The sequence below is a fragment of the Panthera onca genome, chromosome F2 (assembly GCF_046562875.1).
Source record: "Panthera onca isolate mPanOnc1 chromosome F2, mPanOnc1 haplotype 2, whole genome shotgun sequence".
Classification (NCBI taxonomy): domain Eukaryota; kingdom Metazoa; phylum Chordata; class Mammalia; order Carnivora; family Felidae; genus Panthera; species Panthera onca.
Window position 1 is genome coordinate 41,829,624 of NC_138356.1, and position 19,477 is coordinate 41,849,100.

At 41.7% G+C, this 19,477-nt stretch overlaps 1 protein-coding gene across 1 annotated transcript in view; it reads right to left on the reverse strand.

The window, feature by feature from the left end:
• TP53INP1 (tumor protein p53 inducible nuclear protein 1) overlaps positions 1-19,477 on the reverse strand; it is a 154,911-nt gene that overhangs the window by 55,053 nt on the left and 80,381 nt on the right. Inside the window, exon 4 of the mRNA XM_078441808.2 lies at positions 7,813-7,966. The gene's annotated coding sequence lies outside the window, so the exon portion shown is untranslated. The remainder of the gene's footprint in view (positions 1-7,812; positions 7,967-19,477) is intronic.

Here is a 19,477-nt window from a genome sequence, read left to right on the forward strand (position 1 = left end):
AGAGAGTTCTAATTAGAACCCCTCTGAAGGACCACTCAGGTCTTACACATAAATAACAACCATGAATATGTAACCAATGGACTTCAGGATGTGAACTACTCAGAGTAAGAGCTACTTCATTCAAGGCTTGGATATTTCCATTTAGAAAAGGATTCTGGCCTAAGAGAGATTTCCTTATGACATGGAAAAAAGGACACAATTAGTTAAGAAAAGATCTAGAACACTCAGTATAACTTAACTGGGAGCCAAAACCTTCTTGTCGTTGGATGAACTCCAGATTTTTCCATTTATGCTCAGACAGTAAGTCCTTTCTACCCAGAAGACTTGTAGCAGTGATAGCAGAAGTCTTAACCAGGAAGGGAATTTTCTTCACCTTTTATTTCCCTTCCTTTATCTCCAGGCTTTCTTGGACCACGTGTACAGGAGCTAAACAGCACAAATGCAAAACTTCAAAAGCTTCAAAAAAATTATTTGCCTAAGGGAACCGTATATACCACATAAAGTAGATCATCTTTCCATCCCCTCCTCCACTTATTGCTTCCAAACCAGACATCTAAAAAGCCAGGAAGCCAACAAAGGAACAAATAAACAAACACAAACCACCAGTAAGACCAGCCCCTCTAATAAAAAAACATCTCCCAATCTCTAGCCCCTTGTATTTGCATAAACATGTTAAAATATGTTTGGCTATTACTTTTGATTATTCTGCCTTTGATGTCATTTATTTTAGATCATAAATCTGAAGACCAGGGGCCTGTGTTTATTTGGGGAACAGTTTGAACGATGTTACAGCATGGACTTTGGAGCCAGGCAGAGCTAGACTGGAATCAGGCTCCTTGTTTACCAGCTGCCTAAACTGATAAACAGGACAAGTGACTTAGTTTTTCTAATCTTCATCTGTAAAATGGGGATAATAATACTTGCCTTAGATTTGTTATAAGGATCTAATAACATTGTATATAAATGGGAAAATAATCTAGGATGATCCTCTGTCTCTATCTACACCCTCCTCTCCAGGTAACCAATTCTATTTGCTTCTTATCCCTTTGGAGTTTATTTATGCAAATATAAGCAAATTTAAAAATACATATATTATTTGTATACTTATAAATGTATTCTTCTTTTGCCTACTTACTTACATAAAAGGAGCATACAACTGTTCTGTATCTTATTTTTTTCATTTAATCTATCTTGGAAATCTTTCCATATCAGTACAAGAAGAGCTTCCTCATTTTTTTTTTAAACAGCAGGATAAGATTCCATTGTGTGTCTGTAGCACAGTTTATTTAACTGTCCCTTATTGGAAGACACTTGGATTATTTCCGACTTCCTATCATAAAGCTGTAGTGAATATCCTTGTACATAGTGCCATTTTGTATGTGTGTGTGTAAAGGATTTATGCATTTGTAATGTTTTTTAAACAATTTTATTAAAGTGTAGTTAACTGCATTTATAATTTTGGTTTTTCTTTTATTGCCAAATCGCCCTCCAATGGGGTTCTTCCATTTTGCACTCCCCAGCAACGTATAAGAATGTGCACTAAACTCCTGGAAGTCTGTACTTCCAAAAGGTAGGGGTAGAGGGCCCAGAGAGGACTTCATTTTCTTTCTTTAAAAATTATATGGGAGAGGGGCGCCTGGGTTTCTCAGTTAAATATTCAGGCTCTACACTTGGTGTGGAGTCAGCTTAAGATTCTCTCTCTCTCTCTCTCTCTCTCTTTCTCTCTCTCCCTCTACCCCTCCCTAGCTCATGTGCCTGCATGTGCACTCTCTCTCAAAAAAAAAATAAAAAATAAATTAAAATGATTATATGTTAAGAAAAAATTTACATGTAGATATATCCTTAATGTAAAACATATCAAGCAGTAGAAATATATGGTAAAAATGTAAAATTCTCCTTGGTGAATTTCTTCCCTGCCACCCATCTCAGCCCCTCTCACGCTGCAAACTATTTGGTGTGTCAATTACCAATTTTCAAATCCAATGGCCATTTCTCAGCCCTCATCCTTCTTGAGATTTCCAAAGATCTCTTGCCAAGATTCTCTTTTTCTTTGGCTTCTGTGACACAAACATTCTTCTAGTTCCCTCATATTTCTCTGATCCTTTACCATTTTCTCTGGCTTCTCTTTCTTCTCTTGCCTTGAAAAACAGGCTTAATAACACGTAATATTTATTTAATGCCAATGATGCACAAGAACAACAGAATTCCAGACCACAAGGAACATAAGGTCTTGGAGGGTGTGGCAGATTGTCGGATAAGCTATAGCCGCAACAATTCTTCCGGTCTAAGTGCACTAGTCTGCTGGGCCTACTGTAACAAAATACCACAGATCAGGGGGCTTAAACAGAAATTTATTTTCTCACAGTTCTGGAGGCCAGAAGTCCAAGATCAAGGGTTGGTTTCTTCTGAGGCCCCTCTCCTTGGCTTGTAGATGGCTGTCTTCATGTTCACATGGCATTTGTCCTTCTATGTGTATCTGTGTCCTAATCCCCTCCTCTTACAAAGACAACAATTATATTGGGTGGTGCTCACCTTACTGGAAAGGACAGCAAAATGACCTTGGAAAGGAGCGTGCTAGTTGGTATGAACTGATCCTGCTGTGCTCCCCCAAATTCGTATGTTGAAATCCTAACCCCCAGAACCTCAGGATGTAACTGTATTTGGAGACAGGGTCTTTAAAGGGGTAATTAAGTTAAAATGAGGTTTTCAGGGTGGGCCCTAATCTAATATGACTGGTGTCCTTATAAGGGAAGGAGGTTAGGACACTGGCACACACAAAGGGAAGATGATGGGAAACACAGGTAGGAAAAGATGGCCACCCACACACCAAAGAGAGGGGCTTCGGAAGAAGCCAAGCCCACTGACACCCTGATCTTGGACTGCTGGCTGCAGAGCTGTGAGCAAATAAACATCCGTTGTGTAAGCCACCTGGTCTGGGGTACTTTGTTATGGAAGCCATAGCAAATGAATATAGAGGATCATGCCATTTGCTTTGCAATAAGTCTGGAAGATAACTTGTTTCAGAAAGAATGTGCGTTTGAGAACATTAATCCGAAAAGGCCCATCTCAGGGCTCCCCATGTGGAGTCCATCCTCCATGCTGAGGAGAGGAACCAGATGCAGCACGAGGGAGCAAGTTCCCTGCTGCTTTTGCACACAGCTCTGGGGCAGGCCCTGACCTGGGGCCAGGGTCACCCCTGCCAGGATTTCAGCAGGCACTTCAACAAAACAGAAAGAGAGAGGGAGGGAGGGAGGAAATGGAAAGGACAGGTTTGTAATGTAATGTAAAAGGGAAAACTATCTTTCCTTCCACAACAGGTATGCTTGGAACACCTCAATGATACTCCTAAAGTAGGATGTATTTTGACTCAGAATCCTTTCAGTGACTTTAACAGAGGATGTTTTGCTAGGTTTTAAGAAGTATGCAGATCTCCACAGTCGTTCTTGTTATAACATGTAGAGTAGCTGGCTCTCAATTAGTTGTTTTATTAAAAGGATTCACAGGGTTACCTATTATTAGTGTATATTATTTTTCTCAATGCTTCAGACACTTGGGCATTTACTTTACTGTTGTCATAGAAACCCAGATCTGTAATAAGCAGCTCTTTTAATTCTCATAATTAGCCTTATATAAAGGAATATTTTAATGAGGTGAAGAATTTGGAGAGCCCCATCAGAGGAATGCAGGAAGAAGAACCCTATTCTCCAAATGCTTACAAAATTAGCTTAGATTCTCCTTTGTTACCATTGCCTTCTTTGACAATTGCTGAGTGTTCATTAGTCAGGCTTTCCTAAGGACCTGTGGTTTTCCATAAAGGTTGGAGGTTTGCTTATTTCTGGGCAACTGCAATTCCATCCACCCCAGTCTCCCCCTTACACCCAGGCTGTCCTGGTTAGACGGAGAGGCAACTTCTCCTTTTTGCTGTAAATCAGAAAAAGTCTAGGTTTATCTTTAAGTGTCACAGACGATACAGGCTTTTTTTTTTTTTTTTAAAATCAGTCGAGAAAAAATAATTATGCCTTTCTACATGTGGGATATTTGGAAGCCATGAATCTTGTCTTTTTTTTTTTAATCTTGTCTTTCTTATATTCACTGCTTATAAAAGTATTTTGGGGGAATATTTATTAATTAATTTTCATGACAGGTAACCCATGCACACAGCACAAAAATCAAGAGGCAGAGAGTGAAATAGTGTCCTTTCTATGCCTGTCCCCAGGTGGCAACCACTGTTACTTAGTTTCCTTTGTATTCTTCCAAAGCTACTCTCTGCCACCAAATACACACACACACACACACACACACACACACACACACACACACACTGGCAGCATGTTATCCACACTGTATGGCATCTTGCTTTTTCACTTTCTGCTGAAAAATTTGGATGCTCCAGTTTGGATGTTATTCTATTTTTTTTTTTAATTTTTTTTTAACGTTTATTTTATTTTTGAGACAGAGAGAGACAGAGCATGAACGGGGGAGGGGCAGAGAGAGAGGGAGACACAGAATCAGAAACAGGCTCCGGGCTCTGAGCCATCAGCCCAGAGCCTGACGCGGGGCTCGAACTCACGGACCGTGAGATCGTGACCTGAGCTGAAGTCGGACGCTTAACCGACTGAGCCACCCAGGCGCCCCGATGTTATTCTATTTTATTACATAAAGAACTGCTTTGTTCTTTATAAAGGCTTTGCCCTGTAATTATTTGACAGTCATGTACTGAGTGCTACAGCCATTGTGTGGGGCCCTGGCATATGAGGTAAGGACCATGAAGTCCCCATTCTCAGGAACCCACACTAGTAGAAGAGGTGACTACCTGTCTAGTGAGCAGCACTGTGATGAATCAGGTGGAAGGGGAGGGGGAAACACCTGGTAGGGAGTCTGGCTCTGCTCAGAAGGATCACAGGGGTTCACAGGGGAGAGGCTTCAGCTGCATCTTGAAGAGAAAGCCAGGGGCCCACAGGTAGACAAGGAGGGCAAGTACGTTTCAGGTAAAGGAAACAAGAAGTACCAGGTCCTCTAGAGCAGAAACTGGCATGACATTTTAGGGAACTGAAAGTGGTTTGTTATGGCTGGGGAGCAGGGTGTGTGTATAAATGAGACCAGACCAGTGGCTCTCCAATTTTTTGACTGCAACCCAGAGTTAAGAAATACATTTTACATCACCACACAGCATGTGCAAAACGGAAACAAAATTTCATGAAACAATATCCTCATTAAATGTACTGTTTTTTTTTCCTACTGAATTCTATTCTTTTTTTTTTTTTTTTTTTTTAATGCCAGCTGTGATTCACTGCACTAATTTCACAAACCACTAATAGACACTATCTGCAAGTTGGGAAACTATGGACTATAGTGTCTAAAGACTCTGATTGTTGACTAAACAGCCTTTCCCTAATTTATATGACTGTGAACACTTTTTAAATTAGAATAGAATGACAAGAGTAAAGAAGCTTATTTGGAAATTTATTTGGCACCTACAGCATCTTAGACATTGTGCTATGTGCTAGAGGTACGGGTCAAGGCAAAATAACATGGTCTCTACCCTCACAGAACCAAAATTTGGTCTCACAGATGAATTATGTGCTACAATAACTTAAAAATGTGCATTTTAGTGTAACAGTAAAACATGTCTATTATAAAGAAAAATTCCAACTATGTAATAGTTGGAATGGTTAATCCCCTCTTCTTACAAGAAAAAAAAATCCTTAGGTGTGATATTGCCACTGTGACTATAAAATGTCATATTTTGAGATGTATAATGAAGTATTTTGGGGTGAAATGACATTTAATGTCTAGGATTCACTTTAAAATATCCTAGCCAAACCAAGAGGGAGATAGGAAACAAGAAGGCAAAATATGATGCTTATTGGAGTTAGGTGAAAGATTCATGGGGGATATTTTGGGGGGGGTTATTTATTTATTTTGAGAGAGATAGAGTACAAGCAGGGGAGGGGCAGAGACAGAGAGAGAGAGAGAATCTCAAGCAGGCTGTCAGCGCAGAGCCTGAAGCGGGGGCTCAAAGCCGCAAAAGTAAGATCATGACCTGAGCTGAAATCAAGAATCAGAGGCTTAACTGAGCCACTCAGGTGCCCATGGAGGATTACTATACTTGACTTTTGTGTATGGAGGGAAATTTTCACAATAGAACCTATAAAAAAAGAAAAATATGACATGATGTAGAATGTGGTTTATAACTCAGGTTTGGTGTTTTATACTAAATGCTAATATGTGTTCATTTTTCTTTTTATTTAGATATAAGTAAATTTTTCAGTAAATATAAGTAAATGCACCAAAGGGATGATGGAGTCCCAACAAACCATTCAAAGCACTAAGCTCTTCCTTCACAAAGTGCCCAAGAAGCTTCTTCTAAAGAGCAAGCTTGTGTCTACAGAGCACAAAGTAAAGCAAAATCATATAATCATCTGATGACAGGGAGTAGGGTGCACAATTCAGATAATTCAGTCTTTCCATGTATATTCTGACCTGAATTGTTCAGTTTGGCTGTTTCAAAACTTACAGTGCTTTAATAATTGTACATTCTTGGGGTGCCTGGGTGACTCAGTTAGTTAAGCGTCAGGCTCTTGATTTTGATCTCAGGATTCGTGAGTTTAAGCCCACATCAGGTTCTGCGCTGACAGGGCAGAGACTGCTTGGGATTCTCTCTCCCCTGTCTCTCTCTCCCTACCCTGTTTGCTCTCTCTCTCAAAATAGATAAATAAACTTAAAAATTTTTTTAAAAAAGAAAAAAAAATCCTCTGACCTTTTTGTGCATAAAGTTTCTGTATTTATTTCACTAGGGTAGAAGGACTAAATTTCCGGTTGGTTGAATCTCTGACCCATTGGGAACTGTTTTGGGGGAGTGTGACTTAGTTTCCCAGAGTTTGATCACCCTTCTATGATGGTTAATTTTATCAACTTGATTTGGCTAAGGGAGACCCAGACAGCTGGTAAAACATTATTTCTGAGTGTGCCTGTGAGGGTGTCTCTGGAAGAGATTAGCATTTGAACCAGTAGACTGAGTAAAGAAGGTCACCCTTGCCAATGAGGTGGGGATCCTCCAGTCTACACTGAGGGTGTAGAGGAAGAAGAATGGAATAAGGCAGAGAAAGAATAAATTTGCTCTCTCAACTTGAGCTGAGACATTTCTCTTCCTGCCCCTCAGATATTGGTGCTCCCGGTTGTTGGATTTCTGCCTCACCAGGGACCAACACCATCATTCCCCCCTATCCCCAGCCCCCATTTCAGGCCTTTGAGCTTTCCTGGCTCTCCAGCTTGCAGATCAGGCTCCATAATCACAGGAGCCAATTCCTAGGATAAATATCCTCCTAATATCCTACTGCACAAGGCATTCCTGGTTCCGTTTCTCTGGAGAACTCTTGACTAATACGCCTATCTTGAACAATAGGTCCAATCAAATTTCTGATCAAATGCAGAAAAGTTGAGGCCCTGAGCCTCTGGTGCTTCACCCTGGTAATGCCACTTTGTGATGACACCCTGCTGAGCAGCCAGCCGGCTGGTCTCTCCAGATCTTAACTGCAACACGGAGAGCTTTCAGGTGACTGAGGACACTGAACAATGTTCTTACTGCTGAGGTGACATAATCACTTTGGGCATATTTGTCAGATGCCTTTTGCCTGATTCTCCCAAGGCTATCCAGAGATTAGACTAAGATTCCAAGATTCTGGCATAGACTTCTGCTTCAATTTGGCTGTCCAGCTGGACTCTTAAACCTCTGAAGGAGCTGAAGAGAAAACTGTGAGGAAGTTGGATATGATCACACCTGAGGGAGAAGGTTTGATTTAAGTTGCTCACCATTCATCCAACAGATATTCCCTTCCCAGAGTGTCTGCAGATCGAAAGCTTCAGGGTGGTGGTGCATGGGGGCCACAGAGTTGAATGAAGTTCTGCCACCATATTTAAGATAGAGCCGGAATAGTTGGAACAACGTAAGCTTCATCAGTGTTCTCTGGAGAAGCAGGGCATTAAATTAAATTAATCAATTAAGTTATTTAATTTTTTTAAAATATAATTTATTGTCAAATTGGCTTACATACAACACCCAGTGCTCATCCCAACAAGTGCCCTCTCAATGCCCATCACCCATTTTCCCCTCTCCCCCACTCCCCCATCCACCCTCAGTTTGTTCTCTGTATTTATGAGTCTCTTGTGGTTTGCCTTCCTCCCTCTCTGTTTGTAACTATGTTTTCCCCTTCCCTTCCCCCATGGTCTTCTGTTAAGTTTCTCAAGATCCACATATGAGTGAAAACATGATATGTGTCCTTTTCTGACTGACTTATTTCACTCAGCATAATACCTTTCAGTTCCATCCATGTTGCTGCAAATGGCATGATTTCATTCTTTCTCATTGCCAAGTAGTATTCCACTGTATATATAAACCTCATCTTTATCCATTCATCAATTGATGGACATTTAGGCTCTTTCCATAATTTGGTTATTGTTGAAAGTGTTGCTATAAATATTGGGGTACAGGTGCCCCTGTGAATCAGCACTCCTGTAGCCCTTGGGTAAATTCCTAGTAGTGCTATTGTTGGGTCATAGGGTAGTTCTATTTTTAATCTCTTGAGGAACCTCCACACTGTTTTCCAGAGCAGCTGCACCAGTTTGCATTCCCACCAACAGTGCAAGAGGGTTCCCGTTTCTCCACATCCTCGCCAGCATCTGTTGTTTCCTGAGTTGTTAATTTTAGCCACTCTGACTGCTGTGAGGTGGCATCTCCGTGTGGCTTTGATTTGTATTTTGAAGCAGGGCATTTTATAGCAATTGTGTTTATCTAGGGTTACACATATACGGGGAATCAGATTAACTTACTTGTATTTAATTGGAAAGAAATTTGGAGACAGTGAAAAGAGGATTTACTGACTCCTATGGTTGCTAGTGTATATTTGTGGAAATGCCGTGTTTGACTTTATTTGTGAGTGGTTTTATATTTCCAGTATATTTGGTTCCTGATCTACTTGTAAAATGTTTCTGAGCCTGTTCTGCATTCTTCTAACACTTCCTGATAAAAATATCTTTTGCTCTCAGTCTAGAGCTTTGTTTCTCTGGAAGGATATATGTTACTTTCTTTCTTCTCTATTCATTTTCTATTCAGGCCAAGGCAATTCCCATTATTTGTTGAACATGTGCTGCGAGTGCCTCAGAGCAGAAACTGAGTCTCACTGTCTTTCTTTTTCCCTCTGTGCACATGGGAGAGCAACGAAGAAGACTTAACTTTTATTGAGCACTTACTACACAGACTTAAGCCCTGCATCCAGTGTATTTATTATCTGGTAGGGAGAGATGGCCAAGAATGCAAACAGCCAAAATAAGAAGCAAAGTCTATAACAGGCTACTAGGAGTCACAGAGTTCTGAGAAGGATCCTATTTGGTCTGAAGGTGTAGTAAAATTTTTATAGATGGATATGAAATTGAATTGGGCCTGGAATGATTGTTAGGATTTCAATGTTTCTTTCACATTATTGGTCACCCTTTATGCAAGGTGCTGGGATTCAAAGTCTATGTCTAGCTGAGGACTTAGAGTCTAGCAGAGGAGACAACATATATACTCATTGAGACTCTTTTGGGAGCAAGTAAACAAAACCAGCTCATGCAGGCTTAAGCAAAAAAGGCACTTGAATGGCTGGTACAATTGTGAGTTCCAGGAAAGAAGGTGACATCAGGTGGTATCAGTCAAATAATGTGATCCCTGCCTGGGTTTCCGTCCCCCCCGACCCCCCATTTCAACTGGCTTCCTTTATGTGGAAGTGGTTAGAAGTCAAGGTGTGGAAACTGGCCACAGATAACTTCTGGATGACATCATCTCAGCTAGTAGACCTAAGAGAGAGAGATCTTTTCACTTTCCACATATATGATCCTGAGAAAAGATGCTGATTGGCCTGGTTTGGGTCATGTGCCCATAACTATAGCCTGATGGTCCTGGAGCCGCACTGGGATTCATGCCAGATCCAGATGAGTGAAGGAAGGGCAATTATCTAACTGCACGGTGGATCTGTTGCCAAAAAAAGTGAGGGGCCATGGTAGAAGGGATATTGGGTAGATGAGTACAGCAGATACCCTCGACAAATGTAAACAAAAAAGTTAGAATAAAATGTGGCAAGGGCTGTAATAGACATGTGCATTAAGTGCCATAAGAATGCTGATAAAGGAGTGTGATTTATGTCATGGAGAGGACATTCCTGAGGGAGTAAAATACATAAGCAGTGGACAGAGGTAAGAAAGCAATGGAGAACTTATAGTCCAATTTGGTTCACTATTGGGTAGGTCTACCAAGAGGAACAGAAGGGACAGAAGATGATGGGGAAGGTTTTGGGAATATGTCTGAAGTGGGACACATTTGGACCCCACTGGGAAAGGCTTTTAATGCGAGCTCAGTCTTTACTTAAGTTGGTGGATTCAAAGGGAGGGACGTGATTGAAATTGTACTTCAAAAATGCTCCCCGATAAGTGTGGGTGGCATACGGTAATGCTCTCCACTTCCTAACCCCTCACCCTGCTGGCCACTCCTCCCCCACCTTCAGAGCCCTGGGCCCCCTGGTAACTCCCCATGGCTTCTGCCTCTTCAGCCTTCAACTCTCCTGCACCTTCAATTTTGTACCATCTGGGGAAACCCTAACTCAGAGCAGGCCCCTCCTTCCATGCTCTCTCCAAACCTGACTCCAGTAGCTGAGCAGTGCTGGAGAAAGTCACCCATGACCAGCCCTTAGCACTGCAAGACAAACCACCTTCACTCCTCATTCCCTTTCCCACATGCTGACTTCAAACCTTCTCCACTCTTTTCAACTTCTCTCCTTCAGTCTCACCCCCCTGCTGCCCCCAGCTGGTGGATCTCACCTTCTACTTCACAAGAGAACTGAATCCCCAATTGCCCTCATCTCTCCTTCTCTTCCTTTTGCTTTTTAGGGGCAGTTCCTCTTCCTGTCTCAGCCCAGCCACTGCACCCATGCTTTGGACTCTGCTGCTCTGCCTCAAGCAAGTTGCCCTTAGACGATCCCTTCATTCTTCTGTGACCCCTCTTTTCAATCGGTATCTTCCCCATCAACATCAAACATATTCAATTCTCTCATCTTAATCAAACTTCTTGACGGACTTAGCTACAACCACCCACATTTCCTCCTCTTTTACTTACTCCTCAACCCACCCTGTCTGACTTCTACTACCATATTTCCATTGATCAGTTCTTGCTAAGGGGATCAGTTCACTTATTCACCTTTAACATTCTTAATTAACTACTTTCTCCTTTGATAAACTTTCTTTTCCTTGACTCCATGAGGCCACACTCTCTTGCTATCTTCCAAACTCTCTAGTCATTATTATTTTTTTGTGGTAAAACATACATAACATAAAACTTGTGTTTTTAACCATTTTTAAATATACAATTCCGTGTCATTAACAACATTCACCATGTTGTGCAACCATCACCACTATCTCTTTCCAAAACTTTATCACCCTGAACAGAAACTCTGTTCCCATTAATACATAGCTTCCCGTCTCTCCCTTCCCCAAACCCTGCTAGCTCCTATGAACTCGCCTATTTTAGATGCCTCATGTAGGGGCGTCTGGGTGGCTCAGTCAGTTAAGCGGCCGACTTCGGCTCAGGTCATGATCTCACGGTCCGTGAGTTCGAGCCCCGCGTTGGGCTCTGTGCTGACAGCTCAGAGCCTGGAGCCTGTTTCGGATTCTGTGTCTCCCTCTCTCTGACCCTCCCCTGTTCATGCTCTGTCTCTCCCTGTCTCAAAAATAAATAAAACGTTAGAAAAAATTAAAAAAAATAGATACCTCATGTAAGTGGAATCATATAATTTGTCCTTTTGAGTTTGGCTTATTTCACCTATAATGTTTCCAAGGCTCATCCATTTTTAGCATGTAAGAACTTCCTTTCTTTTTATGACTGAATAACATTCCACTGTATAGGTATACTACATCTGTTGATACACCTTTTGGCTTTTGTAAATAATGCTACAATGAACATTGGCATACAAGTATCTGTTTGAGTCCTTGTTTTCAATTAATTTGGACATATACCTAAGAGTGAAATTGCTGGGTCATATGGTAATTATATGTTTAGCTTTTTGAGGAAACCCCATACTGTATTCCACAGTGGCTATGCCATTTTCTGATCCCACCAGCAATATATGAGGGGTCCAATTTCTCCACATCCTCACCAACACATTATTTTACATTCTATAAATTATAGTCATTATATTAGTTTGCTCAGTCTGCCATAACAGAATGCCACATATAGGTGCCTTAAACAACATACATTTCTTTTCTCGCAGTTCTCAAGGCTAGAGGTCCAAGATCAAGATGCCAGTAGGGTTGGTTTCTGATTAGGTCTCTCTTCCTGGCTTGCAGACAGCAACTTCTCACTGTGCCCTCACATGGCTTTTTTTCTGTGCATATGCAAGTAGAGAGAAGGTGTCCCTTTCTCTTCTTATAAGGACATCACTGCTATTGGATTAGGGCCTCACTCTTAGTACTTCATTTAACTTGAATTACCTCCTTACAGGCCCCATCTCCAAATACTGTAACATTGGGGGTTAGGGCTCCAACATACAATTTGGGTGGGGAAACACAAATCAGTCCCTAACAGTCATCGTAATAGGTGTGAGGTAATATTTCATTGTGGTTTTCTCTAGACATTTTTTTTTATCTCCTTTGATGATTCAACTTCTTTGATGAATCTCGTTTTAATGTTGTAGGTGTCAAGACTTGTCAAGACTTGTCCAGAAGCCCTCTCCTCTTCTCATCCCATACTCTCTCTCTAGGCCATTTTGTTTTCCCCTATGATTTCAGTTACATGCCAATGAGTCCTAATTTTAAAATGGAGGGGCGCCTGTGTGGCTCAGTGTGTTGAGCATCTGACTCAATTTTGGCTCAAGTCATGATCCCAGGGTCTTGGGATCGAGCCCCTACATTCATTTCTACACTGAGCAGGGAGCCTGGTTGAGATTCTCTCTCTCTCTCTGCCCCTCCCCACCACTGGTGTGGTCTCTCTCTCTCTCTAAAATGAAGAAGAAGAAGAAGAAGAAGAAGGAGAAGGAGAAGGAGAAGGAGAAGGAGAAGGAGAAGGAGAAGGAGAAGAAGAAGAAGAACAACAACAACAACAACAACAACAACTCCTCTCTTCTGAATTCCAGACTTCTATTATCAACTCTATTCAATACTGGGATGCTTTATGTGTTGTCTATGTGTAAATAAACTTTTGTAGTGCTTACTATGTGCCAGGTACCATTTTAAGTGCTTTAGGTTCAGCTCATTTTCTCCTCATGACAACCGTATGAGAAAGGTCATATTATTCCTAGTTACAGGTGAGGGGGCTGTGGCTAACAGATTTACATTAATGTGAGTGTGCTCCCGTAGCTGGTAAGGAGCACAGCCTAGCTTCAAACCCAGGCAGATGGCTTCATAGTCCATGCTTAACTACTTTGTGATGCTGTTTCTCAAATAGCCCCTTAAACTCAGCTCATCCAGTGTCAAAGTTCTGATTTTCCTTCCTGTATTAGTTTCCTAGAGCTACTATCACAAAGTACCACCAACTGGGTGGCTTAAAAAAACAGAGATTTGTTGTCTCCCAGTTTTGCAGGCTACAAGTCTGAGGTCTAGGTGTTGGCAGGGCTGGCTCCTGCTGAAGGCAATGAGGAATATTCTGTGTCATGCCTCTCTCCTGGCCTCTGGTAGCATAGGTATGCCTTGAACTATAGATGGTGTTCTCCCTGTGTCTCACATGGTCTTCTCTCTGTGCTTGTCTCTTTCCAAAATCCACTCCCCCCTTTCAAAAGGTTATTTATTTTGAGAGAGAGAGAGAGAGCGAGCAGGGGAGGAACAGGAAGAGAGGGAGACAGAGAGAATCCCAAGCAGGCTCTGTGCTCTGTGTAGAGCCTGACACAGGGCTTGATCTCAAGACCATGAGATTGTGACCTGAGCCAAAATCAAGAGTTGGACGCTTAACTGAGCCACCTAGGTGCTCCCCAAATTCTCCTTTTAGTAAGGACAGCAGTCATTTTGGATTAGGACCCACACTAATGTTAACTTGGTTACCTCTGTAAAGACCCTATTTCCAAATAAGGTCACATGCTGAGATACTGGCAGTTAAGATTTTAACATACCTTTTCTGAGAGGACACAGTTCAACCGATAACAATCCCCAAACCTGGCCTACCATGTTTTCCTAGCTCAGTGAATACCTTAATCATTTGTTCAAGTCAGAAACCTAGGAGTCATCCTGGCACTTCACTCTCCTTCCCCCCTGCCCCACCATGTCCAATGCACTGCCAAGTTCCGTTATGGCTCCTAAGTCACTCTTCATATCTTCACTGCCCTCCATCTCTATTGCCACCATGATAGGTCGTGCTCTCATTCTCTCTCACCTGGACTTCCACAATAGCCTAGAAGTGGTTTCTACCCACCCTCCAATTCAATCTCTATGTTGTAGCCAGAGTGATCTTCCAAACCAGTTCTGGCATCTGACTGTATCCACCCATCCTCATTCCCTTCCTGAATTAAAATGCTTTGTTGGCTTCCCACTTGCTGTTAGGATATAAACCAAAATCCTTAACCTGGCCCATGAAGCCTCCCATGATCTGCCCTGGCTGCCCTCCCTAGCCCCACGCAGGCCACAATTCCCCTTCCTGTGCTTCTCTTTGTTTCTGGAGGAGCCTGGCTCCCTCCCACCACTGGCACTTCACCCTTCCATCTTCTGTGTTTAAATGCTCTCTCCAGCCCTTTCTCTCCTCTTTCTAATCTCCTTGATCTCTCAGCTCCTGTCCCTTTCTCTGGGAAACCTTCCCTGGCTCTCAAAGTTGGTTCAGTTTCCTTTATTATACTCTCTTATTGACCTGTGTTCCTTTTCTTCACCACTTTTCCTTCTGTTTGAATTAGGCTCATTCTCAGTGGCCTTCACCAAACTGTCAGCTCCACGAAGAAAAGACCTGTTCTGTTCACTACTGTAGGCACTGCGCCTGTCGTGGACTACACACATTCAGTACGTATTTGCTGAGCAAATGAATAGATAGAGAGCTGCTTATTCTTCATTTGCCCTTACCTAATCCATTCCCTACTTCTCTGTACAGGGAGGCTGACCCTTGCAGATTGCAGACCTGATTCTGTTTGGCCGTCTGGCTTCTGAGTTGGAGCAGAGCATGGCTCCAATAGATCACAATGGCAGAAGAAGAGAGACGTTTCCCAGCTGTTTCCTTTCATGGTTGTAGCTCCTAAGGGGCAGGCAGCTCTGGAATATTTTGGCCCTAGGCATGGTTGTAGTTTCCCACTGCTACTAGTTTCTGGATGTCTCCATATTGCTTAAAAGAATTCTTTACCTTGCCCACAACTCTGTGAGTAGATCTCCCGTGACCTGGCTAATAACACAGAAAGACCAGTTAAAAGACTACTGTCCAGGCAGTGAGGGCCCGTACCAGATACTCAGAAGAGAAATATGGGGAGAGGTATATGATAAATGAATCCTATACAGTTTAGTAACTGATTCCATGTATGAACTGCATGCTCTCTGGAGCCAGGAATTGTATTTCATTCATTCTTTAACCCCAATGCCTAGCTCTTAGTACATGCTCAATAAATAGTGGTGGAATGATTGTTTGGAAGGGTCAACAAAGGTTTAAGCCTGTGTGATTTCCCTTAAAGAAAGGGGAAATCAAGTCAACTTACAAGCAGTAAAGTAACAGTAAGAATGACACAGAAAGATACTGTGGAAATAGAATCATTTTTAGGGTCAGATGGATCTAAAGCCCAATTTTCCCACCCAACCTTGGGCAAATGACTTGACATCTCTTTTTGAGGTCAGTTTCCTACTTTGTAAAATGCGAGTAAAACTCTCCAACTCATAGAGCTGCTATGAGGAATACTTGAGATTATATATTCAGAGCATACACCCACCCTGAGTGAGACCCTCACCAAGCTAGACATCTTGAGGTGTGACACAGAGACCCAAAGACATCAGGGACATTCAGAGGGTTTCTCTTGAAGTATATTTCAGGTCACCATGAAACAAACCATTAGTTGTGGCTGTTATGCTCCTTCCTGGAATACCACTGCAGATTTTAAAATCTTCCTCAACCTTCCCGCTGTGGAATCCTAGAAAGTTACAGCTTGTGCCATTGTTCCTCAGTAGCTTGCATTTTAGCTCTCAGAACTCTGGGCTCTTCAGAGCGGGGCTGACGCTATGAGCCTTCCTCCTTTTATTGTGCTTTTACCTTAGGCACTTGTGTTAACACCAGTGGGAATACATTAACTCTGTAGCAGAGATGGAATTCAGACTCAAACCTTCCTTTCACCTTTGGTGCCCTTTATATCTTTTTCTCCTCTATTCTTCTCTGAATTCCCTTGGTCAAACCAATGCTATGGGTCTCAAAGATATAATTTCCCAACTGGACAGCTGCCTTCATATTTTAGTCTGTTAAGAGGTCTCAAAATGGTTGTTTCTATTACTCTGTACTGAATTTGCTGAAAGAACCATAAATGCTTCCCCAGGAGACAATGCAGTTATGGGGATTGGGCAAACAAGAAGTTCCCTTTCAGAATATTTGTAATTCAGATAATGACCTCTGTTGACCTGCTGCCCAGGATTAACCTTCCCTTCTAAGTCATGACAGTTGACTTTCTTATCATTCTAGTTGTCACTCCTTTCTCCTTTAAGACATCTCTGTAAGACCTGTCTTTCAAAGCACCTCTGTCAAGTTTTATTTCAGCATTCCAAGCCTCAGGTGTCCAAGAACACTGGTTCATCATGCAGGCTACTCTGGTTGAATATTCATAGCTTCACACACGTGCTATTTCTGTAAGTTTACCAAAGCAAGTTAGCGACTTCATGCAGAGAAAGTATGCTTTAAGGTGCAGATATTATGTATCTGAAATATGTATTAACATGTGGAAATAGTAAGATTGAAATACCCCTTAAAATTCACAAAATCCAATATAGAGGCAAAAAAAAAAAAAAAAAAAACCCAATAAAAAAATGTTGCAATGAGTTTTCATTTGAAGCATACAATTCATTCTTTCCTGTAACCTCCTTTTCTGGATTTTTTAGTCTATAGTTTCTTAGGTTTATATGAAAATACTCTTGCTTAAAAAAAAAAAAGAAAATACTCTTACTACCTCATGGAAATATTTGCATTCTAACCAAATAATTTCAGAACTTTTCAAAGGCTGAAGATCCGTTGCCTCCATTATTTTTGAGGTTCCTAGTATAGTACATTTTTTTAAATGAGGTTTGAAAATTACTGTGTTTTAGGGGCGCCTGGGTGGCGCAGTCGGTTAAGCGTCCGACTTCAGCCGGGTCACGATCTCGCGGTCCGTGAGTTCGAGCCCCGCGTCAGGCTCCGGGCTGATGGCTCGGAGCCTGGAGCCTGTTTCCGATTCTGTGTCTCCCTCTCTCTCTGCCCCTCCCCCGTTCATGCTCTGTCTCTCTCTGTCCCAAAAAAATAAATAAAAAACGTTGAAAAAATAAAAAAAATAAAAAAATAAAAAAAAAAATAAGAAAATTACTGTGTTTTGAATGTTTACATTTTTAATAATCAATGCCTTTAATACAAAAAAAAATTACAATACAAAACAGTTGTGCTAGTCAGAAGAAAATTTAAAGATTTAATTTTTAGAAGCTACTTTATTAAGTTTGTTTGTTTGTTTTTGAGAGAGAGAGAGCAAGCGCATGAGGGGCTAAGAGAGTAGAGAGAGAGAATCCCAAGCAGGGTCCAGGCCAATTCAGGGCTTGATCTCATGAACCATGAGATCATGACCTGAGCTGAAATCAAGAATCAGATGCTTAACTGACTGAGACACGCAGGCACCCCAAGATTTACTTTTTAAAATCTATAGTACACTAAAGGTGATATAGTTTAGTCAGGGATCTCAATTTTAAATTTGGATGAGGCTGTCTTATTTCAATCCCATCAGCATATTTTTGTGTAATCTCTTTTGGAGGTAATGTCAAAAGCCTAAATGCAAGCCCCTTTATAAATGTAAGGACTGGGCCAGATAGCTTTCCAGCTCTGTGCCCGCTTCTTCTCCTCTTCCTTTCCCTCACCATAAACTGAGAATATTTAATCAATAATGGGGAAAGTACATTATTATTTAGTAATACATAGCGAATTAAAGATGTTGATCATCAGGTCTTATCCATTACCAGTTGTGTAAAGAAAAACCTTGAATAATCCTAGCTTGGGAAGTGTAACAAAGGGCAAATTCTAAGACCAGTTTCTCCCCCAGATGCTGAAGCCTAGGCTTTTCTTTCTTTCTTTCTTTCTTTCTTTCTTTCTTTCTTTCTTTCTTTTATTGAGAGAGAGAGGGAGCAAGTGAGTGAGGGCGGTGGGGTGGGGGAGGTGGGTAGAGAGAGAGAATCCCACAAGGGGCAGAGAGAGAGAAGGAGAGAGAAGTGGGGCTCACCCAAAGCAGGGCGCGTGTTCACCCGATGCGGGCCTTGAACTCACAAACTGTGAGATCAGGACTTGAGCCAAAGTCAGATGCTTAACTGGGTGAGCCACCCAGGTACCCAAAGCTTAGGCTTTTCTTAGCTAACTTTTATAGTATTGGTTTGATAAATCTTGTTTAGATCACAAGCTCCTTACAAGGAACTCTATTTATCCTGAGCTGTTACTAAAAACGGTAATTAATGTTATTGGGTAGTTCCCATTTAAACTGTTCAAGATTTTTTTTAAAGTTTATTTTTATTTATTTTGGGAGAGAGAAAGACAGCAGTCACACGTGCAAGAGAGCTGGAGGGAGGCAGAGAGAGAATCCCAAGCAGGCTCTGCACTGTCAGCCCAGAGCCTGATTCAGGGCTCCATCTCATGAACTGGGAGATCATGACTTGAGCTGAGATCAAGAGTTGGCCACTTAACTGACTGAGCCACCCAGGCACCACTCAACTGTTTAAGATTTAAACAATTGTCCATTTATGATATGGGCTCACTAACACTTACACATACATATTATAAATGTGGAAATATTCTGAACTCTGTGCTTGTGAACACAGACGCCATCACTGTTAGCCAACATATAATACATACATACAAGGACACATAAGTAAATACTGTTCACTCAAATGACTGCCTTTGATTTGGAAACACTCTGTCTCAATTTTAGTAGCATAGGAAAGACACTCAACCATCTGTGTGTAATTTGTAGCTGAAATTACCCTTTCCTGTAGATGAGTTGGCTGTTTCATGGTATAGTTGGAAAACTATAGAAACCAGGTATAGTTGGACTTAGATCCTTAGCCATCTTGTCCAGGGAACTACTGGGTCAGTGTGGCATGGGAGAGAGAGGGTGGGTGGTGCAGGAGAGACCCTCAAAGCAGCAGCAGAGAAAGGTCTAGGGACCAGAGTCATCCTAAGAGGCTAAGAAATCTCACTGTAACCTCATCTGCTCCAGGCCAGCTGGGGCAGAAAGTGGATAAATGAAGGTCAAGCAGCCTGGGTCTGAAGTTGAGCTTCTCCTTTTTGTAAAGG